Genomic DNA, 27,555 nt, shown 5'->3' on the forward strand with positions numbered 1-27,555 from the left:
AGCATGGAAATAATTCTATGATGAATTGACTCGACAGCTACAGTATGTCCTCGGCTGACCTAGTTAACCATGTGCATAATATCCCTCTGCTCCAATTGCTGTTGACTCACAGAAGGATGACGATGCCTCCTGTATGTGAGGCAGGGGAGAAGCTGAGTCTTAATATGTGACTGAACACCATGAACTCATTTAACTTTCTCAGCCTCATTTAACTTTGCAAAAGATCCATTTCACATCAGTAAAAGTTAGATCAAAGTGCCCTCTTTGGCCCGCTTAGGCTTTTGTGAGTACAATGTTTATCATCTCTGCCATCTTTGTTTAGTGTGTGAGCATGCTAACATATCTATACATATAACTGAGACTTATGGATGAAACCATTAGTTTTCAAGTTGTAGTAGTTTTGTTAATATTGCACAAATTAAAACTTTTGGCTGATGGTGACACTAAATAAAAAAAGTCAAAGGATTACCAGACGTTATTACAAATTGTGAGCTGGTTTAGAATAGGTTGAAATATTTTACTGCATGAATGAAAAAAATAAACTCATTAAGATTCATACTTTGAGCATCAAAAATAGTTACACACTAAGGTAAAAACCAAAATAGTCAACCTGATTCTTGATTCTAGGGGAAAAGGTCTGGGATCACCAAGGTCATTAGGACACGTCCTCTGGACCGACACATGAACCAAAGTGGTAGACTGACAGACAGACAGACACACTAGCAAGATTAGCTTAAAAAGCTGCTCTCTGGTAGAATGAGATGGTTTGGACTAATTGGTATATTTTGTTTTGTCTCTGGTTGGCGGGGTAGTAAGTGGGTGTGTGTCAATGTGGTGATGTTCATTTATGTGCAGGCAAAGTGCTGTTTTATTGTAGATGGCAGTGCAGACTCAACCCTTCTTGCTGACTTAAACCTTCTTGTTGTCCTGCCTACACATGAACTCCTTTGCTCACTTGTTACCTCTCTGGTTGAAAATGGGTTCTTAAACTCCCAATGAGCCTCCCAACTCTCTCCCTCTCTTGTGACACATATGCACATTCAGAAAAACACACACTTGGTCCCTGGGGGAATCTCCACTTCCTTCCCTAATTGCCCCGAGGGGCTTACTGGACCTTGGCATTCCACTCACTCAGCACTTAGAGTTTAACTGCTTGCTCGTGTCAGGGCATGACAGGCTTGCGACACCGTATGTCCCGACAGCGATACCGCTTCCTGGTAACACGTTAACACTTGTGCCACCCCTACAAGCACAGCATGATGAGCCGTGGCACTGAGACAGGTAATGATGTAAGCTTCCCTGCAGTCACTCGGGCCACAGCTCGTTGTTGTGATATCATTTTCCCTGGCAGTATTTATGGATAGCAGTGAGTATGTGTAAGGTAATGTTAGCAACTAGACTCAGGGGATGACTTGGGCATGATGAGAGGGGAGGAGAAAACAGGACTTCACATTTGTTTCAATACCTATAGTTGGAATTTCAAGGAAAGTGTGCATAGAAGCAGCAATTTGTCTACAGTTCACTGGGGTTGTTATACTTGAACAAATTGTCTGGCTTCTCTCAAGTACTGTAGCTCTATTGAAGTGTGTTTTATTCCTTGTTATACTGAAGTAATGAAGCAGAAACCTTTTCACAGACTTGGCCCTGTTGTCACAATACATACAAGCTTGTGCTCTTGACAGCATAATGTTGGAATTAGATTCAGTGTGTGCAGCTATGTTTGCTTATGCAGGAATGTATCCACATTTATTGTATGTACAACATGAACACAAACGGATTGTGCAGTAACTGCATGCAGCTGAAGCACATTGCAGAATCGTAGCAATAAACCATCATTGGGCTGACTTAAATTTTATAAAGAACATTGCCAGATGCAGCTCGAAGCAGCTGAACTTCACAAACTCACCAAACGAGTAATCTTTATAGATTAAATGGCAGTTAGAACCTCTAGATGCTTCAACTTGAGGTTTGCAGTGTTTCATAGCCGTAAATGTCTTCACTGTTCCAGCTCCCCAGCTGTTTCAATGGAACAGCTCAGTATCAAGTAGTGGACAACGGATGCATTGGCAGCACCCAGGTGTGAATGCAGGGAGTTGTGTGAAAAGCAGGCAACAGCAGAGCATACGTGTTTGTGCAGCAGTCTGTCCCTGGTTCAGTCAAACATTTCTGCTTGTTTGAGCGGCTGCCTCTGTTGAGTCATGGTACTTAACGTGGACATCTGTATACATGTTGTTGTTTAAGTAGCATGTATATCAAACGTAAGACCTCCCTTCAGGTAAGAATATGAATCTACAGGATGTAGCTCACATATAGGGTCAGATAGGAACAGAAGCTTAGTGTTTACAATAAGTAGTCCTGCACTGAACAGCAGAACCATGTTTTTGATAGATAGATAGATAGATAGATAGATAGATAGATACTTTATTGATCTTGAGGGAAATTCAAGCATCCAGTAGCCCATTACAGCAGTGTAGGTTAGTCAAAAAGTAAACAAACAACCAAACAAGGCCTAACTGTTAGTAGGAAAAATAGACTAAACATGTACTAAATAAACTAACATATGTTACATAAAATACAATAGAGTGTAGAGAAAGCAGGCCGACCAGATTGACTGTATGTTTAAAATAATAGACTAAAAAAGCTACAGTGTAAACATATGTAAACGGATTACTACAAAAAATGAGTTATAAAGTGCAGGTTAATTGTGCAAAAAGATATGAGGTAAGGTGCATAGTGGAATAAATGTCCAATAAATAAATGTGATTTTTACGCCTTATGCGACTCAGGCACAGACTGTTGCTGGGGTTGTGACCACTGAACACCTAGAGATGTGTTGTAGAGTCTAATGGCCAGGGGAACAAACGAGTTCCTGAGTCTGTTTGTGGAGCAGCTCAGAGACAGCAGCCTGGTGCTGATCACACTCCTCTGACTGATCAGAGTCCTGTGCAGAGGGTGGGAGGCGTTGTCCTTTTTTCTGCTACTGACACTACAGAGTCCAGCTCTGTGCCCACCACAGATCCTGCCCTCTGCACCAGTCTGTCCAGCCGTGTTGCATCCCTCTTCTTTATGCTGCCTCCCCAGCACACCACAGTGTAGAAGAGGACACTGGCCACCACAGTCTGGTAGAACATCAGCAGCAGTTTTTTGCTGATGTTAAAGGACCCCAGCCTCCCCAGCAAATACAGACGACTCTGTGTTTTCCTGTGGATGGTGTCCGTGTCTGCAGTCATCCAACTGCAGACCCAGGTACTTTAAGAAGAATAATCAGCTTTTATTGACAGTATATATATTTTTACATACACACACTGAATTTGTCTTCTCATTTTTTGCATTAATCACTCCACCACACCCAAATTTTTTCTGCCTGTCTGGAGGCCACTGCCTGTTGCTAGGCCACTGCCACGCTGACCACCTCCACCTCCATGCCCTTGATGGAGACCGGTGTGGGATGGGGTCTGTTCCTCCTGAAGTCAACCACCAACTCCTTGATTTCGGATTTTGTATGCATCCCATTATCACAGTATTGTCTGAGTACTTCTGCATGTGGCAGAGCTCCAGCTGGTACTGGAAATCAGACATATAGAGTGTGAACAGGACCGGGGAGAGCACTGTGCCCTGAGGTGCTCCGGTGCTGCTCAGCAGGGTTTCAGATGTGCAGTCACCCAGTTGTTTTGATCAGTCAAAACATCATTAGTACATGTGATCCAGATTAAGTTGCAGTTTCTATAGCAGCTGAGGAAGCACAAACAAAAACAAGGACACAAACGCACAGACGCACACTTGTTAGATAAATTAAATTCTATCAGGCCATGGAGTTTAAAGGGATGTGGTGGTGATAGCTCTCTGGCCGTTCTCTGGCCTAGAGATAGTTATTGACCGTTGGGTTTTATCTGACCTTTCCTTATGTCTTGTTTTCCCCACAACAACAGCTTTAAGTTTCCTCATGGTTAAAACATTTTCCTCTTTTGGACTGGGCAAACATTCTTAAACATTAACGCAAGGCCTTGTAAGTTTTAAAAGAGACATGATACTTACAAATGTCTTACAAATGAAAAGTTGAATTCATAAGTGGCGATGCACTTTGTTGCTCTTTTCAATCCAGATGTTGATGCTGCTGTCTGTTGGCTGGCTTTGACTCTTCTCTATTTGGGCTACTGTTAGACCTCTACTGTCCTTGGTATTTTGTGCTGCTTAGCAAAATCTAGCATGTGCATGCAGTAAACTGAGATGGTGAACACGGTAACCATATTAATATGATAATACTGTGAGCACGTTAGCCTGCTGATATTTGTATTGAACTCAAAGAACAACTGTTCCTAAGTACGGCCTTACAGAGCTGCTAGCATGGCTGTACACATGGTCTTGCTAATTGAATGAGCTAAAAGTACCGATGTTACCATATACTTAAACTTAAACTGAAAAAGCAATCAAATGTGTAGGAAAAAAAATCTATGGGTGTTCTAATTACTGTTAGCTGAAAAAGCAGCAAACACCCTATTTCCGTTTATTATTATATATAAATATAATTTATCTCCTTTTATTAACATGATGTTCTCAGACAGAATTTTTTTGGTTTTGGTTTGGTTAAAACTCTCATGTATAAACAAGCATGTCAGTGTCTGTGTGTACTCACGTCTGTATTTGTTGTGTGTACTGTTGTACTAAAGAGATGACATCATAGTTTGATACTCACGATGCCTTGAAAACCATTAGAAGAGCTGTGGTGGCACTGTAATCTCTGCTGTGTGTGTGTGTGTGAAATAGAGAGACCGGTTTAATCCTGGTGTGTCTGATGGTGTAGGACTTCTTTGTGTGTTTGCTTGTGTGTGTTTCTCTGCCTGAATTGTATGTGTGCACCACAGCAATCCATACCACAATTGAGAGCAACACTCACAGACAGAAGTGGCTCTCTCTCTAGCTTCTTCCCTCGCTCTCTCTCTCTCTCTCTCTCTCTCTCTCTCTCACACACACACACACACACACTCACACACGCACGCACACACACATAAACAAGGATCAGACCAGGCAAATTCCTCTAACAAACCCCCTGCAGTCCACTATCATCCCATTCCCTGGCATGGTGCTCAGCTTAGACAACAAATCTACTTGTGCGTTTGTGGGTGTGCTTCTGTCAGTTTTTCTCTGCTTTTTGGCCCTATCTGTGTTCCTCGCATGTGTCTCTCCTCCATCTTTTCTTTCATTTATCACCTCTCTTTCTATTCCTCCACTTTTCTCACCTCCTTACATCTTCTCACGCTTTTCCTCTGTGTCCTCTCCTCCTGTGTATGTGTTTAACGACCGGGTACATGGAGTAGACATTGACCTTGCCAGCAAACTGAAGGCTTGTCAGACGTCATAGCTTGGTTAAATTGATCCAATCCTGCGCAAAATTGGCTTAATCCTGGAGAAAATAGATGTGTCCAGCAAGATCTCTCAGACGAGTGGACATCACTGAGAAAGAAAGACAGAGGAAGCGTGAAAGACAAAAGGCGTATGGAATAATAAGAGGATAGTGTTAGTTTTGTAATTCACTGTATAAAATACATGCAGTTTTGTCCATTCAATAAGCAGAAAACCTGTTTCTTACAGATTCAGAGAAAGAAATAGGAGTTACATATTGAATTGCGTTAGAGGGAGAGATCCACACTCCTAAAAACTAAATGTTGTGTGTATAAATGGGGGAGGCCCAGATGAAAATAATTTGGTTTGTCGCTGGTGATGGAAATCTGAAGCTCTCTTGGCAATTTTACATGCACTTTTGAAACTGTCCCCAAGTTTAGCTCATCAGTTTCATGCTTACTGTCAACAGGCCTCAATCACATCATGCAACAAAATAAAAATAACCTCTGTGCAACATCAGTCCGGCTTTATCCTTCACTGCACAACAAATGAGGTGAAACCCCATCCCCAGTCTGTTATCTAACCTAACCATAACCCTGTTTGTTAAAAGCCATTATCTGTTTGTATCCCAATAATGTGTTCTTCTTCCCTAGCAGACAATTCACTGTACCAAAGTTGATGTCAGACATATGCAGGATACCAATGGGCCTCTAAATGCACTCATTTTACCCACAACCCTATAACCTGAGAAACCAGACAAAAGCAAAAAAACCTAACTAACTAACTACTAAAGCTAACTAGTGCAGAAATCGTAATTTGAAAAACACAAACGTAGTGAATGATCCACAGTCTGTCAGGGTACATTCCTCCCACTGAAATATTTGAAACCTAAGATACTGTTTAGGTGTCACACCCACCACTCACACAGTCACACTCAAGCATCTGTACACCTTAGAGTGAAAAATAAATGCAACCCTCAATGTTGATGGAAAAACATGTTTTTTTATTTTGGAAAATTCCTGATAGCAAATGTGTTGCAGACGTCGGATACCTAAAAAAAAAAAAACAACCTTTTTGGTCATTCTTTCATTTTTCCTAAAACAAAGAATTTAGTTGGATTTTAAGTAATTTTTTCCTTCGCAGGGTGAGTTTTGGTACAAAAAGCTCACACAAAGGCCTGACATCTGGCCAGTGGTTTGCTGTGTTCTGGCAGACCTTGATGCAAGCTGTGTGGGTTAGAGAAAAAGAGACAGAAAGAGGGACAGTCAGGGAGAAACATCACACAGACACACAAAAAAATCAGAGATGAAATAAAAAGAGATTGGGGAAGATTGGGTAAATATGCAGAGCCTAACCGACAGGAGAAAGGATAAACAAATTTGTATGCACGATGCACGATGGAGAGACCGAGATAGGGAGGCAGATGGGGAGAGAGGCAAAGATGGGAGGAAATTCAATGACATCACTGGAGTTGGTTTGTGTCAGCATGCATGTGTTGAAAGTAGATGTGAGTGTAGTAGAGTGTGTGCTGGGCAGAAGGGAGGGCTGAGAGCAAAGCGGTGACGTATTGTAATCTGGAATACTGAGAAGCCCAGCTGTGCAGAATCTGGGCATAGCTGGAGCTTATGTTACGTCACACACACACACACACACACACACAAATACTCACAGATGTGCACATAGCCTGTCGTGAGTCCTGAAGGAACACAACTGTCACTGTAGACAAAGGTCATGAGGGTTAACACACGTGTGTTTGCATTATCTAGCCCCTGTTTGGATGTACATCTTCCCTACTAACAAATATCAGTGAACACTGAGGCTTGTCTCCACCCACGATCTCCTACTGACACTTTTCTCTGAGCCCTCCTCTTCTGCTGTGCTGCCATGCACCCTGGGAAGGAAGCAGTAATGCCAGATGGAGACGTGGTCAGCCTCATGTTGGGAGCCACAGTGCAGGACGGGCGATTTGGACCCCACTCTCTGGCAGCAATTTGCCCAGGGTGAAAATAACTCTCTCGGACTGGAAATGCAGTATGTTTCTAATGCATCTCTACCCAGATGACTGATGGCACAATCTCTGCAAAGAGCTGGAAAATACCTATTTCTAGCTCCATGACCAAATTTGGCAGTGACCTCAGGAAAAGGAAATAACTCTACCCATGTCACCCTCCCTCCTTCACTGGTTATTTTTGACCTTCCCTTTACAACTCCCGTAACCCCAAGCTCTTCTGTACTCCTTTTGATAAACATCAAATGGCCTTTTTTTCAGAAAAGAAAAAAAAAAAACTCTTAACAAAATTACTTTTATGGTCGGAAGAGTCTAAGGCATCCCAGCTACTGAGATGAGGTAGACATGTACATAAATGCATCCCCAGTAGTTAACCCATTGGCACCCGGCAAGTTGAGGCTATGAAAATGAATATTTATTCACAACTTGCGCAAGGGCATGTTTACCCCCCCGGGGTCGTCGTGAAATAAGGTCATCGAGCATGGTTGCATAATTATTTGTACACACACTGCACGTTCATGGGGGTCTATTAATAGTGCATTTGTATATATCCTCTGTTGCATTATGTGTCAACCTGATTTATTCATCCTATCCCAATACACCTGGGGTCATTTATAAGGGCTGACAAAAAGGTGGGAGAAGATCTCGATCATTTGAAACCAGGCCTCGTGATGGATGTCTCAGAGAATATTGAGGCCACCGACAGTCTCTTGCTCATTTTCTTTTCCTTTGCATAAAATGATATGTACAGGACCATTGTGTTGTGACAGATCATTTACATGTTTCAGATAAAAGCTGTTATGTTTCCTGCCATGCTAACAGCAGGGCTCTGAGGATGACAAAGGTTTTTGTCAGTTTGTCAATCTGCTTTGGAGATCTCAACAAAATTGCAACAAATGTGGACTTTCACGCTCCTGAAGAGGATGAACCTGGATGTTTTTCCCCAGTGCCACCATCTAACCAGTCAGAATTTCCACCTTAATAACACTTAAGTTTTTTCACTTGATTTATTCAGCCTGCCATTCTGTTTGATTTCTGTTTGTGAGGGGGCACAAAGTGATGTATCAATCAGTTTTAATTACATAATAAAACACATGTTTGATGTCACTTCTCAACTTGTACATTACGCTAGTTTTCATGAATGTAGCTAAAACAGCTAGCTAGCTAGCTATGTAGGAGGATAATTTACCCCCTTTTTTATTGCTGTGCAGGATTTCCCCATAATTCCTGCCTGTGAAGATTCTTTCACACTTGGTGACATTGCATAATTAAATGAATTTAATTCCTTATTTTGGAAGTGCAATCATGGTATTGCAATGGATGTTAAAGCATTTATTGTCAGGAAAACAATTTGGTATCAACCCTTCACTGTCTAGGCATCTAATAAAGATGCCTTCAAATTCATGGATATGTTGCGCAAACTTGACTTACTGTATTGTTTTTTTCCTGGATTCAGATTACTCTTTGTTTCACCAACACCTGAAACGACTCAACTGTACTGACAACAGCCATTGAATTATTTTAACGCAAGAATGATTTCTGAACACTCACTACAACCTAAATTTACTTAAATTTGCTACCGTACTACTCGAGAGTGTTTTCTGTATACAGGCACAATTATACTGCTTCTGTTGGTTGAAATGACACGTGTGGTTTTTAAGCAGAGTATGAAGTCATTGTCGGACGGATCTGTGTACGTCAGCTATCCTGGAATGTTTTACTATAGAATCTAAGAAAATATCCATGTGAGGCTTGATTTATTCCAATTGAGTGTGTGCGTGTGTGCATATGTTAATTACTGACCACCCGTTAAAACTGTTTAAACCCACTTTAGAGGGCCTAAGTAGGCACTGAGTGGTTGGCATAGTGCCGGCCTCATGTCACCACTCCTCTGGCATTGCATCCTGCCTGTTTTCCGCTGCCACCTCCTCCCCATGAGTGGGCACACTGCTGGGAAAGGCCAGATGAGTAGGTTGGTGTTGGAGATAAAGGGATGCTTTGCCGTCTTCACTTCACACCTGACTGACATGCCGCAGTGCCTTCATTATGTGCTACGCTGACTAATTTTTCAGGACTGCTGTAGGAAATCGGTTTCTTCCACAGTGTACTTAACTGTCTGGCGAACAAGTTTCTTTATGCATTCATTTCATTTGAAAATTTTCAGTTAATGAAATGTTATGAAAAGAAATTTTTGGCTAGGAACATGAAAAGACAAGCCTTCAAGCAGCTTTTCATGTATTCATGTAAGTTCAAGCTTTTAAAAAAGGTTATTTTCTAATATTTGTGTTTTCCACTGTCTCACGTTGTATGTCTTACATGGAGTTATCCCTAGGTTTTGTTTGGTAACTTCAGAATGGAACGACAACAGCTCATACCAGCGCACAAGTGTATGGGCTTTCTCTAGAAAACAGTCCCAAAAAGACAGAAAAGAAAGACACAAAGACTTCAGTGGTCTGTAATTGCACTAGCAGCTCTGTGTATTGCTATGCTGTATTTACAATCACTAGTGCAGTAAGCTAAAAAAGAAAGGGTTAACTGTTACTTCAGTCAAAAGCTGCATCTCTGATATAATCTACTCTACATTCTGTGAATTCTTTGGTGTTTCATGGCCAAATGCAAAGCCACAACCTATTCCATTAGACCATTAAACAACCCAGCACAGTGCGTTCCTGGGCCACTCTTGGAGAGTCAAGAGATTCTGCCTCGAGATTCTTACATTTTCCCTTTTAGAAACTCGCGCTTGCAAATAAACAGGAAGAGAGGGGGTTGAATACTTCAGAATAGGTGAAGTTCTGCAGAGGAAAACTGCATTAGTGGTAGCAGATTATAATAGAGAGTCCTCAAATAAGAAGGACCACTTTGCCCCCAGGAACTAACTGTACTAAAAGGTTGTGTGTGTTGTTGTTTTGTTTTTTTGTTTTTTTGGTACGTGTGCTGCCTTTGATTCTGTTGCTTACCATCCTTAATCATCCATCAAATGTGCTTGTTGACGTCATCATGGTTTGTACTGCAGCTCTCCATGAGTCTCCAGCGGCAATCTAAAGTTGGGACTGTTTTCCAAAATGCATCCTTGCCGTGTGCCGTGTCTGACTCTTTCCTGTGCATTATCAGCATTTCCTGTCATTAGCAGGAAGTCTGGATGTGATTGAAACAGATGGACACTGAAGTACTATTGACATAGACAGAGACAGTAAGGTCATTATTGTTTTGCCCAGAGGAGAGAGACCTCTCCCAGGTCTCTTAAGTGCTTCTACTTAACCATCATCTGAATCCTCTTGTCACCGCTGGCTGTCTAGAAGACAGGCTCCGTCAAAATGAGAGTGGTATTGAGATGTGTCAAAGTCACAGCAGGAGATGCCTGTCATGGTTTGAGACTTCTGATAGGCCAGTGTCATAGAGAATCACATTCACTGTCCTTGTCCAGTGTAAGGGGATCTTTGCAGTTTATCTTTAGTAAACTATCTGCAAGGATTCCTTTATCCAAGATCACAAGGCTAGCAGACATTTAGGGCATTTTAGTTCATTTGCTTTGTTCCAATACAGGGGTTAATTTGATACAATTATTACATGTTCCCTTTGGTCAGTTTGAGTTCAAACTACAACATTCAAGAGTGGTCCAAAAGTTGTAAACAAATGCCTGCATGAACAAGCTATTCTCTCTTTTGGTCAGAAATATTACAGGGAAAATTCTCCTCAGAATGCTTCATTTCCAGTGCGATTCCTGGGCGCACACTTGACCAAATGAACAGAACTTGGGCGGGTGAAATACTACAGGTTTCAAAACAACTGGTCCAAACCAGCTACATCCTTAGTTTTGAAAAGTTTGCAGGCACAAGTAAAAGCAGCTCCTCTCACTTTGAGAACTTGCAATAGTGCTTGCTGCCGCTACTGCTGCTGCCGGATGTTTATAACTTGAACATTGCCATACGGACACCGTGTTTGAACCCACAGTTGTCATGCTTGACTGTGTTTGTTCTCGCAGGCTAGCTGTGTGCTCACATACCATAATTAGCGTAATGAGTTATTTATAGCCAGCTGTGGAATTAGCTGTGGAATTGCCAGGCAGCCTCAGGGCTGATTAAGCCACTTGCCAATCAATTATTTATGGCTTCCTGGAGAAGAGTAGCTTGTCCTCTTTTGTATGCAGCACCATGGCAACACAACAGGAAGCAGAAAGCCTGTGGAGAGGAAGTAGACCCTGTGATAGAATCAGCTGCGCCGTCCATGTCTGCACCATCTCCCTCTCTCACCCGCACTCACACACAGTGCGCTAATCTAAACCATACCTTTATTAGGAGCCCTCTATGAACTCCCTACACCCAATAAAAGGTGTTTATGTTCTGTATTTGAGAGAAAATAAATAAACCCGATGCATGAAATTAGATCATTCCCAGTTGGTGAGATGGAAGAAAGAAAAGAAAGAAAATGTACCTTCATCCAGTCACTGTGAGATCAGGTAAACTACCTCTGGATGATAATAAACACAGTTAATGAGGTTCTCGGGGTCACGGGAACTTCTATTTCACATTCTAATTGTTTCAGGAGTGAGAATTCCCAAAAGGAAGTGTGTTCCAAGCATTTGTGGTCTTGAAGGGACAGTTTTCTGTCTTTTATTGCTTCAACAACAGAAGATCTTCATTGCAAAATTGTAGTTCCACGTGAAACTATTTCCTGCCATGTTTTGGTTACCACATCATCCCTATGAGTAAGGGTGAATCACTCACTGTTCAGTCCAGCATCCAAAAACAGTATTAACAGTAGTATTTTTTTTTAGGTACAAGTATAGGACAACCTCCAAAATCAGTCACAGTTGAGAAATTTTCTCTCTGAGATGACCTGCAAAAAACACTGCATTTACCTGTTCTTATCATGAGCAGCATCCTCACTCTTCACTCTATTTCTCTGTGTTCCTCTGCATGTCTCTCACTTTCCTCCATACCACAGATCAAGGCAGACGCATCAACCAGTCAGTAAAATAACAGTACAGACAGTCCGATGGAAAGGAGCGTAGTCTGTTCTTTTCACCTCGTAAAGTAATCGGACAACGTCCACACTCTGCATGTCAGCGAGGGCAGAATGGAGCTTTGAGGCGAATTTCAATCAGTCTGTCTCACTCCTACACAGCTAGTTGGCTTCTGGCTGTGTGGTGCTGAGTGGGAGGCCCACAGGACATTGCCATGGGCTCCATCTTCACAGATCTGCCTCCCAAATTGAATACAAAATCTAAAATCCTCTGCAGTTTTTCCTTATCCACTTTGCTCGACTTATAAACCTTGTCACTGTAGAAATTGCTGAGCCTAAAGTTTGCAAACTAAATCTGCCCAAAGTTTCAAACAGCAAACAAGAAAAACCAGACGCCCTCCTGACACAGGAGACTTTTATTAGCTGCAACACAGGACAGCATTTCTCTACCCACTGTACAAAAAACAATAGAGCCGACAGCCCACAGTAAGTAGAGAAGTGTTAGGACTGAGAGCATTTTTGTGTGACAGTGCTACTGACAGAGACTCTTGGAGAATAATTTCTAATCAGTTTGTTGATGATTGTAATCTTTCAAGCATACACATTGAATAATTGCTGATTTCAACTTTTCAAGATTTTTCAAGATTTTCAAGATTTCAAGATTCCTCACTCTTTTCACACATATGTAAATTAAATATTCAGTTGAGTTCAAACAGATAAAAGATTACAAAAATAATCAGGACTTGCAGCCCTAAAGTTTGGAAAATCCTGTTAGCTTACCTTAGAGAGAGAAGAGCAACTAGAGACTAGTAACAGAGAAAAACAGCTAACCTGGTTCTGTGTAAAGGCAACAAAATGTGCTCATCACCTCCAAAGCTCACTTATTACCACTTTATATCTTTAACTGGTTCAGAAACTGAAGTCTTAAAACAACATTGTTGTTTGTATGTGCTGGATGTTTTCTAAACAAAGTGTAAACTGTGAAATGTTAGCTAATCGCACGCTGCCTTAACTTCACATGTATTGTACGCGTCTAATGAGCTTATTTCCCAAATTGTTTAAGCTGTTCTTCTGAAGTCAGAAATATTTCTTCTTGTTCCTGCAGTGGAATGTTTTTGAATGTTTGGGCTTCGCTGTGTACAATAATGCATGCAGAGTCTGGCACTATAAGGCTGTTCCCACATTTATTGCCGAAAGTGCGTCTTAAAATTCTGATTTTAAGAGGCAGAGCCTATGAGCGTGATTTGTGAAATCACAAGTAGTTGGTCAAGTATTCAGCTTATACAAGAGCGATGTGGTAACTACAAACCTCCAGTGTACAAATTGAGAATGAACTTTACAGCGAATTAGGAGACATCCTGTGCTTTAATGAGGGAGAGGAATAGGTTTAGTTTTGAGGATTTTAAAGCGATAGTTACACTTTTTTCAAAACTCATGTCAGACACGCAAGATTTTTGTTTTTGTTGTTTGTGATTTTTTTTGTAATAGGTATGTGATACATGTGTAGAGTGGATCTTTAAGCGTAAAACATTTTACACAAAATGAGATGAACAAAGATGACTGAAAAACATTATTCATCCTGGCAATCAACAGAAGTAAGCTTATACTTTCAATGTGTAACACACTGTCAATACAAAACCCCATGTGTATTTCTTTTTATCACCTCTTCCCATCCCTTTCTCACTCTCTTTCTCACATTTTCCCTCACTAAGCAGTATATTTTTTGCCACAGTTGCTCTTGAAGGACATCTGTTTGCCCAGAGACCTATCAATGCCTGGCTGTTGCCCAAATCTGGGCATGTGCCTTTTTTCTATGTGTTTGCAGACCACTCATCACTTTCTAATTTACAGTACTTAGAGAGAGGATGTACACTCAGGCAGAGCTGTTGCACAGATGAACATGTACTTCCCATGCAATGACACTGACACACGTTTCGATACACATTGAATGTGTTGTTTGTATCCATAAACACAATGCTTTCACTTTCAGAAATACCTCTTAAGACGCACAGATGCACAAATCTGAATTCAAGTTTTATATAATGAATAGAAAATAATAAGCACTCTACATGAGCAGTTTATTATGATGCTTTAAAAGACCGCTACAATGTACAAACACAAAGACAAAAGAGAAGAACTTCTCCAAGGACAAACCAGTGAATGAGATATGGCATCATGGATAGCTGAATTAGCTACTGTTGTTTGCATGAAGTAGTTTGAAATTGCAGTTCATGTATCATGAAAAGAAATGTCCTTCTGAGGTCTATTTTTTGCATCATTTTACCCTTCAGTCACCCTTTTTGAAAGGACAGTTCGCCCCCAAAATGTAATAATAAATAGCACCACAGGTAAGAGGAGTGAACTGTCCCTTTAAGGGCACAGTGGTCTTTTCAGTCTTGTTTGATGTTAACCCCTATTCACTGTCTGCCTCTTTTTTATAAGCAATACTGTTAAATTTGAGATATTTTTAAGGTAGTCCTGGCACATGCGCTCTTAGCAGCCAACTGTTTCTCAGGCAACTGTCCAATTGCTCCCCTTGAGAGCCCACGTAGCCAACAGACCTGCACCTGTTGGTCTTGTCGACAAGTGTCATGCTTAGCCTTTTCTGTCTTGAACACAGTCAGCTTTGTGTTGTCTTTGTCTGTGGGGGAAGTTACAAGTCTTCTCCCACTAATGACTCCCAAGTTTCTTCATCTGGTGTAACGATTATCGAAGTTTGATTGTAGCCCTGACTGCAGTGTAAAAAGATGCCAAATTCCTCCTGGTTTCTGCTCTTCTTCCAGACATATGCATATTTCCTAGCTGTTCACACTTTATGGATCATCTGTCTGTCTGTCCCAGTCTTTGTCATCTATCCTCTTTTGGTTAACATTCTCTCACACTCAAATGCCTTTGTGTGCCTTTTGGCCTGTCCACATTTCCCTCTACACACACACACATGCACACACACACAAACACACACACACTCTGCTTGGCCTTCACACATCACATAATTTTTCCATTGCTCAGTGAAAACTCCAGACATATCGTTTTTGTCCAGGTGTGTTGGGCAGTGAGTTTTACAGGATAACATTTTTGTGTGTATGACAAAACTTTTTTTATAATTATTATCTAAAGATTTTGGCCATGCAAAAGCTTCTAATGATTATTTTCATTTCTGATTAATCTATAAATTCTTGTCTTCATTAACAAATGAATCATTTTGTCTAAAAAACAATAGTGAAATATGACAAAAATGATAATCTTCATCATATGTCTTCTTTTATCTAGCCAACAAACCAAAACCTAAAAATATTCAGTTTGCCATCATGTGGAGAACAAATTACTCATAATAGTGGCACTGGAATCAGGAAATGTTTGGCATTTTTTCTTAAAAATAAAAACACAGTTAAAAGTTAATTTTCTGTGTAATCATTGCAGCTCTAATTCACATAAGCATGCACTGCTTTTACTCAGAGGCTCTCGTGTATTTTTCTCCACCCACAGCCATGTGACAACCCTGTCAATAAAGACATTAAACTATTAAATCCTTCCCCACTCTTGCACTCTTATTTCTATTCTGAATTCATTTTCATATTTACATAATCACATTTCTGTGATTCAGCAGCCACAAACCCATATTAACTTCTGTTTAACTCGATTAACTTACTTGTTTATTAGATGTTTAATATATTCCCAAGCATTTCATTCATAGCATATTTGTTTTTTTCCCCAGCTGAACATAAGCATGCCTCACAGGGCTCCACGGGCCACTTCTAGCAATTTAGCCTCAGTTAATTACTGATCAATAACCACCCAAACAGTTTTAAAAGCCTACAATGACACACACACATACACACACAAACACAGATTCCTCCTGCTTGTTCTGTCCAATTAAATCCATCATAAAGATTCCACGGCAAGTGTATAATAGGAAAACAACATCTCGGCAGTCATTACCCAAGCAAAGCTGGCCTGGTTCTCATTACCTGGAGACCTCGCAGGAGCTGCTAGCTTTCACATACACACATGCTGCACACAAATGTACTTATGGTTGGCTTCTCACTAATTTGGGAACTGGTTAAAAATGTGGAAAATACCTGGTGTCAGCACAGCAGCTTGTAAAATGCCCTCTGAATTCCTGTATCAGCCGCTGGCAGGCATGCAGCAAGCTAGGAAGGGGAGGCGGGCATACAAATATATTTCATATTATCTGTATTGTGCATTCAGCAACCACAATGTGATTATATTTGTGTGTGGATGTGGATGTGTGTGTGTGTATATGTGATTTTCATTGCTGGCCTGTGGCACTGTAAATCTATCGGTTTGATACACAATCTTTTCATCCCTACACTCAGATATGTTTTTAGATCACACAGAGAAAATGCAGACATGTGTTCACACTCTGACACTTCACACGGATACTACCGCTTACATGTACTGTATGTAAATGTGCAGTGGCCAGGACAGCACACAGTACACCCACACGTCTTGTAATGCATTTGAGGTGGAAAGTGAGTGGACTGGTTCATTGCCTTGGAAACGGCAGGCTGGTCAGAGAAGGTAGCAGCTCTGCAGAGTAATGATGTTATCACTGAACTGGGGTCAGTTCAGGACAGACCCCTTCAGATCTACTGTACACACACACTCAACACACAACACAGTCGTGTTGGCCAGTAATCAGCGTTCTTTACGAACATTAAAAAGTTTAAGTCCCAAAATGTGAATTTTCCCGCAGAAATCATGTGTGACAGACGGCTGCGGCCTGAATTCTTCCTGCAGTATCAGCAGTGTACGGTAACAGACAAGGTGTGGATGAACCTCACTGATACCCCCACATGAAGACATATTTAAAGTGACACCAGTTATCAGTCAAGCTTATATACATCTGATTATAATATAGTGGCAACATGTACCAAACAAGATGCCAAACATTTTGATCTCCTTGTTTTTTGAAGTCAAAGAAAGGACATAACTGGCTGACTTCAAGTATCTAATTAACTGATCTTGGATAGTTAACCTCAACATATATTTATATCATAATGGATGTTAAGAATACTGGACAATCATCATTTGTTTTTTAAAGTAAAAAAAGGTGTTAGTTACTGTCTTAATTAGAAATGAGTAGTCATTTTTACATCTGTTGCCCTCTTGTTTTACAACATATAATGTTTTGAGAGGTCTGTAATCTCTCTATAGTGTCTCAGATTCCTGCTGTCAGAAAAGGTCTCAAAAATGCATTCAGGTGACGAATAAAATAAACAAACAAACACACAGACACACACACACAGGTGGCCATCATCTTACACATTCATTTCCCAACTCAGGTTAAAAAATAGAAAATTCTTCACATCTTTGGATGTCTTTTCTCAGTCTGTCAACCTGAGAAAAGACATCAGCTGAAGTGGAAAGAAACATGTCTATTTCTTGTCATCATTACCCAGGGTGCACCTCTACACTGTCTGCCGCTGGTCTTTTCCTCACCCCCCAGCTGCGCCCCCGTCCTTGCCCATTCTCATATCTCATTTCACCACAGGGGAGACCCATGCTGGTGATTGTTGAAGTTGTGGTCAATTCACGTGCAATTCACTTGATTCAGAATGTAAAACGAAACTGGTGTTTACCTTCTACTCACAGGGGCATTCATTTTTGATTATACTGCCACAAAATGATGCCCATTCCAGCCTTCATCCCTTCCATTTCACATTCCTACACTCCTTTTTCTCCAAATCGACATTGTTTCAATTGCAGTGGTTGAGTCACTCTTCTTGTGCTCGCTCTTCTTTCTTACTCCCCACTCATTTTCTTTCTTTCTGATTTTCTCCCTGCCCCCTAGCAGTAGTGGCCTTGGTCACGTTATTGTGTGTGGAAGATGGTCATTGCCTTTTACGCTGCAGCTAAGGTACTGATATTCAACCTCATGGTGGTTGACAATCAGTACCTTGGATTATAACCAGAAGTCATTAAAACTTCAAATTCCCATCAACTTGAGCTGTATTCTGTGTTTAGTAGTAGCTAGCTATTGTTAGCATGCTAACATGCATGTTAAACATGCTAAACACAATACCTGCTAACCTTAGCATACTCATAGGGTCACCGTGAACATACTATCATGCTTGCTGTTTTTAGCGCAGCGAAACTCATTGAGCTGCTAGCATGTTAGCTGTAAACGTCTGTTCTGCTGAACAGTTCTATTCACATATGAGAATCTTTAGGGGGTTCTGTTTACTTTGCTGTCCTTTCTCCTTGACATGAATCAATAATGACATTATCTTCATTTGGCATATGTGACTACTATAAGATTTTAGCAGATATTTGGCTCAATCCAGGTGGCTTAGTATTGAGTGAGTAGCTGCCAATTTCAAGCACTGATCCAAAATGTATATTTCCCAACACTATAAATCTCTAAATGGCACACTTAGCTTAAAGCAGACCTACATTTAAATTGTGACAGCCATCCATATATGGTAATTGAAGTGAAATCTTATTATAATAGTTGGCAAATATAATTGATATCACAGCTTTCCTTTAGTGGCTTTTCATAATATTTTGTATTTTCTCTGTGGATTGTTGATGTGGAGCTAAACTGAACAAACACGCTGAGTTTTGCGTGCTGTAGCTGCTCCCTTTTAATACACATGTTGACAGTTATTAATATCTTGAATGTTCTGTGTGTGTGTGTGTGTGTGTGTGTGCATCAGCTTGTGTGCACATGCTCGTGTTGGAATGATAATGTTAATGAGCTGTGAGCATGTGCCTCTTAGTTATTTATAAAGTGTTTTGTGCTCAAGGGTACGTACAACTTCCCCCCCTATCTTATTACGTGTGTCCCAGCGAGGGCACAGCACACACTCCTGTTGCTTTACAGGGTTGTCCTGCGTCTGTCAAAAGACCTGCACGTAGGAATATAACTTTGTGTAAAATTATTCAGATTTTTTTGTTGGCGTGTATGTGAGAGCTAGAGTGAGAGAGTTGTGTGAGTAATGCTACCTTTAATTCTGTGACTGGGGTCACATCCTTGCACTGCTTTCTGTTGTGTTGCCATGGCGATGCAGCATACAGTAAAAAGACAGGCTACTCTCCTCCTTTAAGCCATAAGCTGTGTTTGTCTTACACGTCACCACATGGAAACAAATGCATACACACACGCTCACGCACAAACACAAAGTCCGAAGGAGTAGAGATGATACACACATTTGCTATGCTTCTGTTCAGTTATAAATACTAATGTGCACCAAAACCGCAGCACAAATTACATTATTTAAACACAAGAGACCATCTAGTTACGGGTTTATATGATCAGTTAAGCCATGCTGGCATGCCAGCCGTGTTAACTTACCAGAAAATAGGTCACTATATTGAGATCTTCACCAATCACATCACTGTGGATTACCAGATGCAGCCACAGTCCATCAGGACATTAGATATTGAAAATTAACCAGAGGATTTGGTGACAATAAAAACGTTTGTCATGTTGTGTCTAATGTGACCAGATCAGAAACAGCACGGCATTTCATCCATGACGGCATAATTGAAATGCTGCAAAGGTTTTTTGGTCTCTTTGAAGACAGAGAACTTGTGACTTCTGAGAGCTAGAATTCACAGGCAATCTGCTTCGCTCATTTGTCGAAACTTTCAGTCTTGTGGTGAACGTGAAAGATTGCACAGAACAGATCCAATATTTCACACGGAATAATGAATTAATTATTGTTCTGCTAATAGTTACTCATTCCAGCATGCCATCACACACAGATGACCACATAAAGACACTTATATTCTTCAAATATTACATTCATCGATGCCATTATTTAGCAGATATGAATTATATGTCCATACAGTTAATTATTTGACGTACTCATATTGGACTACATCGATGATTTTTTTTTTTCCAGTCGGCTGCTGTACTGAAGTAGCTGTTCAGGGAGCAGTTAGGCTCAGGGATGTTACGCAGTCCCTTACTACTGAAATGAAATGACCTATAGGGGCACGTCACAGTGTGCCTGTGGATCTTCGTGCACATGTGTTCAAGTGAGTGGGTGTCTGCAGGGGCTGCATAAGTATGCTCATTTACAACACGACAGCTGCTGTCATTTTGTGGAACTCATTTAAATAAAAATTTCGATTTACAGAAAACGGCCCAGTTCCAATTTATTCCGATGTCCCGCCCATGTCTACCTACAGTTCAGCTGGCATTTCATATGAGGAGGAATTGACCTGAGGGTGCCACTGCCAGTGGCCAATGATTCTGCCTATGATGCCTCATCAATCACTGTCGGTAGTTAAACATCCAATCAGTGGGACCTTGTCAGTGTCACGTCCATTCCGACTGATGGAGAATTTTTCATCTTTTCATTTCATCGGACTGAAAATGTCAAATATCTCTCCTAGCATTTCATCTGTTCAGGGCCAAATAGAGGTATTACCGCCTATGGAATAGTTTGCCTTGAATAAATCTAATCTAATGCATATTTTCAAAATTGCTCATGATTCTCATACACAAACTACAGATCCACACTTTACAGTAGAGGTTCTTGAAAAGGAAACAATTGTAGTATTTGCAGGAGTAATAATCCAAGTTAACAGTGACATGTCTTTAATGTTGAGTGTTTGTCAATACTAGCTTATAATAAAGGTTTTACAATATTGTATTGTAATTATTTGAATCATTTGTAAGTACTCCAATTTCTCCTGTTAAGAGAGCTGGAAAAATTAAGAGCACAGAGAAAACGTGACGTCATAGGAGGTAGATGTACACATGTACACAGCGTTCATTCTACTGACTACTTTCAGTTTCACTTCATATCACCATTTTCAGTAACTGCCGATTGCTTATGTAAATTATTCTATACAGTCATCTGGGGAGTTAAGTGCAACCATGACTACATGGAATAAAATTAAATTTAAATACACTCTGTGTGTGCGTGTGTGAAAAGCTGTATGCTTTGTGCAAGTATTAATCTGGGATGTAGCGCACACTCAACAGAATGAGTAATGAAATTAAAAATAATGACTAATCCACTGATGGTACCTGGGCAGCTAAAGATGTCACATCAAGGCTACTTATGACTAAAACACAGATGCCCCAACAGCAGAAATACAAATAAGCTTTCAAAATGACAAATCATGCAAACAGATTTAGTGCATTTACCTATCTGCATTGCTGTACTATGCAGCAGTATTAAGTTGTGCTTTTAGGATTCAGTTGAAGATGAACTAATGAAGTGCTTCACGAGGTATCCATTGGGGCACAGCCACACAATGTGTCATTCCAGACTTGGGGGAATGGATTTACAGAAATCACTTGTCTGACATGACACTGAATGTGCACTCTGAAGGTGTCAAATGGAAGTGAGATTTCATGGCCTTGCATTATCAGTACAGCAGCAGAAATGGAACATGTTTTTTATTTTTCTGTTGCTGGGAAAATGAAATGGTTGCTATATGGTACACACAAATATGGAGATGGTTTTACCCTCTCTAAGTCCATTGTTGCTGCTTGCACTGTTACATATTTATATTGTTTGTTGACATTGTCTTTGCTTTTGGAGCCTGTCTTTTGATGATCTTCAGCAGCTGCTGAAGGGGAATCAGGATCTTTATTCGTTTGCTACTTCGGCTTGAGTTGAGGTGTAATTTTGAGTTAATTTACAGTTTGTCCCTCAAATGCCCAAGTCTAAGTTGAGCGAGGGACGCTTACAAATCACACTGTAGCACAAAGGTTAATCACACACAGTAACAACTCTGAGGACTGCTGTAAACTTTGCTTAGTCAAGATGATTTCTGTTTTGATTGCAATTACATAGAAAAGAGCTGTGGGAGTCAGTGATATTTGGCTGTGTTTGATATTAATACTTTGGCTGCCAACTCTACCAACTACCCTGCATTTTTGTCAAAATTTCAACCCATGAATTAGAATCAGTAGCTGTATTTAAGTGCACCTTTAATATATGCTCACGGTTGAGGTGCCTGCTAATCAGCAGTCTATTGTCAAGTTTGGGGAAATGTACCACCGTGTATTTGAATTGAGTTTATAATACCTGCAGCACGTTGAGGTCTGGGTTTCGTGCAGATCTTGAGGTCTTCCTGATGCTACCTGATACAAAAATTTACAAATGGCACACATGGAAAATCACACATTTGCTTCTTATGTTGGTGAACAAAACATTACGAATGTGAATCTTTAAGTGTCAGTTACATGCTTAAGATGTCACAGTCCTCCTCCACAGCCTTCTCTGCTGAACATCACAGGCTTTTTGTGAATGACTGTGCCATTGTTACGGTTTGCTTTTTATCTACCGAGCTGTGAATGCATCTGCTTGTTCTCCCTATCTGTCCCTCATTTTCCCTGATAGTCACACTCACTCTGTACCAACACCTATTTCTCTCAGACTGACTCATGATTCATATGCTCACATGTTTTTGTGCTGCCAGTGCATGATCGATTTTTTGGCAGATCTGTGCCAACACACCCGCTGTCAAAAGCTTTGCTTTGTAATCACACAAAGTATGTTGGAGATCCTTTTTACTTTCACACCTAGAGGTTCATCGGCTTTTGGCCTACTCACCAATGACATTGCCTTCGCTTTTGTGTACCTGCAGAAATCAATCAGAAGCCACTTAGAATTGATGGGTCTCTAATTAAATAAATGGAATCCCTCATTGTTGGGGAAGGGGACAGGGCTCAAGAGGAGAGTGGTAAGAGGGGAAGAGCTCAGAGAGATGTACAATCTGTCTTTTCAGGATCTCACCCTCAGCACAGCCATGACTCAGTCACCCTCTGAGACACCCCGACTCTTGCCTGCATGTTGATACACACACTCTTTCTCACAGTCCATCAGATGTGTGACTAAGCATGCTATTGTCAGTGTGACTGAGGATGAGCCTCACTAGTTCACTAGTTCCCCCCCACCCACTGTCCCTCCTACGCACAGGAACACACACACACACACACACACACACACACACACAGAGCTATCCCTGTTTCCCATCTGTCACCCTCTACGCAGCAGACAGCAGTGTCGCCTGTCAAAAGTACTGGTCATTGATTGCTACTGTAAGGTGGGATAGGCCCTGCAGTATTGAATTTCAAATGACTGAATTAAACTGTGGGGTTGGTGTGGGCAGTGGCAGCTGTTTGGGTACAGTGCTTCCTTTGTAGGGGACAGCTGACTCAAAGATCTCATCTTGGACAGTTAATACTTAGCTGTTGGATCACCAACTGATTCATCCCTCCTAGTTCAGGTTATGAGCACTGAATTGGCTAAATTGAAGGATGCTTTTATTCGGGTTCTCTTGTGATTTAGAATTTAAAAATTCAGATTTAAAGACTTTTATTCCCTTGTATGGGTAAAGCTCTTTAGCCTGTAGTTCCAAATTTGTCCATTTGGACTGAATATCAGAGGTTTTCACAATATGAAGCACAACTGTGATATTTAACCCTGCAATAAGTTTTTCCTGTTGCAGCTAAATGGGCCACTGTGTTCACCAACTTGTCTCCGACTGTGTCTGACTTCTGTTTCGTGTTGAACAGGTAGCGAAACGTAACAGCTACCTGCTGTGGCTGATATCGACTTTATGAGAGTGAACCAAGACAGTAAAGTTGTGGACTCGACAGCAAAACAGTTAGCTGAAACTCGCTGTAATGCTGAGGGGAGCTGCCGATTTAGGTGCTAGTTCTCTGTAGGTTTATCCCTACAAGAAACTCCTTTCACATTGTCATGTAATTTTTATTGTAATGCGCAAGTAATAAATACATAATGAATGAATAAAGACATTGGCACTCCTGCTCAGATTTTTTTAAATTAAAAATTTAGTCCAATTAGTACCACATGGAACTTGGGCCTCCCCTGGCTGCATTGCAGCGTTCCCTCATAAATGTATCCTTGGATGGCTTGTTTGTTGGAGTGCTATAATGGATTTATTTGAGTGCCACCATGTTTGTTTTAAATGTGTCTGTGTCTGGGTCTGTGTTTTTTGAGAAAGCCTTGTTGTCTGACAACAGCATAAGGAGGTGAAGGAGGAAAAGGAGGCTAAGGCCGACGCAAGTCTCCATGTCCCACCACATTCTCAGGTTACTCACCAGCCTCATCCATTATTGCTGACCCTCATTCATTATGGATGAGCGGGTACAATGCCGCACGGCTCCGAAACCAACGCTCCCAATGTTCTCCCCTTCTGCCACTAGCACCACTGCTGCCACTGTCCTGCTAGAAGCCTCCGCCACCCTGGAGCTTCTTCATCGTGTCTCTGTACTGTGACCTCCCTAAAATGAGAGCAGGGGCAGCGTCTCATGGTGATTGAGGAGAGATTGGTTGGTGAGACAGAGAACAAGAGGAAGGAAGTGGAGAGTTGAGATGACGCAGAGCAACGGAAATATGTGATAATGGCAGTGAACATTATTTAAAGGAAGCATTCACATGAATTTCATCTTGCCTGGTGTTCCTATCAGTTGATCTTTTCCATTTCACAACAGCCCACCACAGTTTATACCTTGAGCAAACAGTCTATCCATAATGATAGCAATTAGCATCTACTAAAACCGGCATGGTGCCAGCTTGCAGCCCATCCAACATTAAGTTCCAGATAATAACACTAATGATGACTTGCAGCCTCCAACCAGAGTCTCCTCTCTGTCCTTTTTTCCCTTTTATAGCAAGGAGTTCCTCGATGCTACTGCTCTGGGAAATGTATTTAGCCACTGCTTCCCTGCATTTGACAGTTAAGAGGCACTTGTTTGACATTGGGAAGTAAACTGGAAGGAACCCATGCTTTGTTCCAGCCTGGAGCACATCAGCAGTCTTGGCTAATGTTTGCCAACCAGACCTTGAAAACAGCAAGACATGCTGTTATTAGAAGAGAGCGGAAAATACAAAGATGCATTTAGCAGAATATTTTGCACATAATGGCACAATTCTGATAAATGAATGAATGAATGCATGAAGTGCAGTTAAGTCACTAAACTTCCCAGTGAGTCTCCCCAGAACTGCAGTCAGTGCTCATTAGCAGCCATATGTCCTGCCAGCGTGTCCTTGAGTAAGAATCCTGTAAGTCACTGAGGACAAGCTTGTCAGATAGATGCCTGAAATATTAATGTAATATATCCCATCCCAGTTCTGGCTCTCTGTGACAACTCTGCCCAATCTTCTCTCTTCGTTTTAGGGTAGCTCCAGCGTTAGCTCAGAGTTGCCATTACTTATTTGGACTGTGCTCTCATGGAGAGACTGACTCTTCTGGGTGTTTTTGTAACTGGGCTATTGGAGCTGAAAGTAGGGTAGCCTTTAACTAGGTTATATGCAGACTACTCCAACTAGGGTTCGTGTTGTCTGGTCACCCTAATGAGGCTACATTTTCTTTCAAAAGAAGTGAATCTAACTGTCAACTAGGTGACATGTAGACACTTAATAGTCCAGTATGTTGGATTTAGAGGGATTTAGGTACAGAAACAGAATATCATAGCCATTATTGTTGTGGGTGTACAATCACCTCAAACTAAGAATCATTGTGTTTTTGTTACCGCAGAATGCAGATTTCATATTCACAAAAGGAGTGGGTCCTCTTCAATAGAGTCCCATCATGTTGCAGTGTTTCTACAGTAGTCCAGAATGGACAGGTATGGTTCTGGAGAGGGCCTCTCACATTTTTAGTGGCCACCATAGGGGAGGGATATTCAGCGGGTTGCACTCTGCCTCCACACTTACTGTATACATACTGGACCTTAACAAGGTCATGAAGGTATAAAGGTAGATGAGGAGATCGATATGACTCTCATGTCAGTAAATATGTATCTTGAGCCAGCAGTTGGTTAGCTTAGCTTAGCATAAATTAGCAGCATTAATTAACACCTTTATTGATTTTTTTTTTTTTTTGTTTAAGACGTACAAAATCCAAAGTGTGAAAATGAGAATTTGCCGTATAATCAGTAGTAGTGTGGCAGTTGGCTGAGAAATAATCCTTTGGTTTTTGTAGAGATTAAACAAAAGAAATACTGAAGATATATAACTTAACCTTAACCAAACCAGCTGTTGGCTCCTTCTATATATTTATGAATGCTATCAATTTTCCCATCTACCAAATGTTGTTCCCCATAATGTTGTTTCCACACATTTCCCAAAGCAGCACAGTTCATGATATTGACCAGTAAAAAGAGTCTTTTCCTAAAAAGAGAGCTTATCACGAAGAAGAGTTGATGGAAAATCATGCTCAGTCCTTCAAAATGTCACACCTTTTATTAATGTAATTTTTCACCCATTTTTTTTTCTTCAACACTGAATATGTGAGTGGGCCAGTCATCTGCCACAGCAGTATTACTCAGTTCAACTCACAGGACACTTTCCCCAGCACAAGAAACAAAGGCCAGTCTGTTTCTATGGTTTCTCACATACTGGAGATCTGAGTGGAATTTTACATAGACGAGGCTAATGGATAGACTGCACCAGCCGACATTTAACAAATACCAAGGAGAGGTACGATGATGGAGAGTGCAACTTCGCTGTTCCTTGACTGAATGTGAACCTTTCCCCAGATAGCATTTTTAGATAATACTTGTGCCATTGTGTTGCTCATTAGTGAAGTGAGGTGTAGTTGTCACATCACAGGTGACATGGTTCAAAAAAACCTTTCAAGAACGTGCTCCAGTGCTGGGTAAAGCCTAAAGGTTTCCTCCTCAAACAAATACACTACACACACACACACACACACACAAACCCTTGCCCTCCCATAGGTCAAAACAGGAAGCCCACCAAAAGAGCTTTGACAAACATGCCCTCCTTTCTCCAGGCTCCTGATGCATCACACTCAGGATGGGTGTTTTTCTACAGACAGAGCATTGGAAAACTCTTGCCTTGCCCTTCACATGACACACTAACAGAGAGGAAAATTTCCATTAACCGTTGGACGGCAGCTGAAGGTTGTGACTTTAGAAGAGACGGAGGGCTAAAGGACAAAATAGAGGAGATGAGGAGGTGGCAATATTTCTGAGCAAAGTTAAACAAACTGAATATGTGTTTAAAGTGAATTGTGCATTCTAGTAAGTAACCAAAGTAAATGTTTCTGTAAAAGGATGGATGAAAGGAAAACCATCACAACAACCAGATCACTGCACAGTCTGTTGAAAAGGTCATCTATGTCTAAATAAATCCTCGAAAGTTTGTAATTACCCAACAACAGAGGGAAAATGGTAGAGGACCGAGTGCTTGTCAGTGTGATCTGTAATTTAATTGTAGGGCTCATTGTGTTCCTTTTAAAGTTAAGTAGACCAAACTGACTTC

At 41.0% G+C, this 27,555-nt stretch overlaps 1 protein-coding gene across 2 annotated transcripts in view; it reads left to right on the top strand.

Moving 5' to 3' along the window:
* Positions 1-27,555, top strand: part of atp2b1a (ATPase plasma membrane Ca2+ transporting 1a) — a 118,331-nt gene that overhangs the window by 42,832 nt on the left and 47,944 nt on the right. The window lies entirely within an intron of this gene.

Source organism: Scatophagus argus, chromosome 22 (assembly GCF_020382885.2).
Source record: "Scatophagus argus isolate fScaArg1 chromosome 22, fScaArg1.pri, whole genome shotgun sequence".
NCBI classification, from domain to species: domain Eukaryota; kingdom Metazoa; phylum Chordata; class Actinopteri; family Scatophagidae; genus Scatophagus; species Scatophagus argus.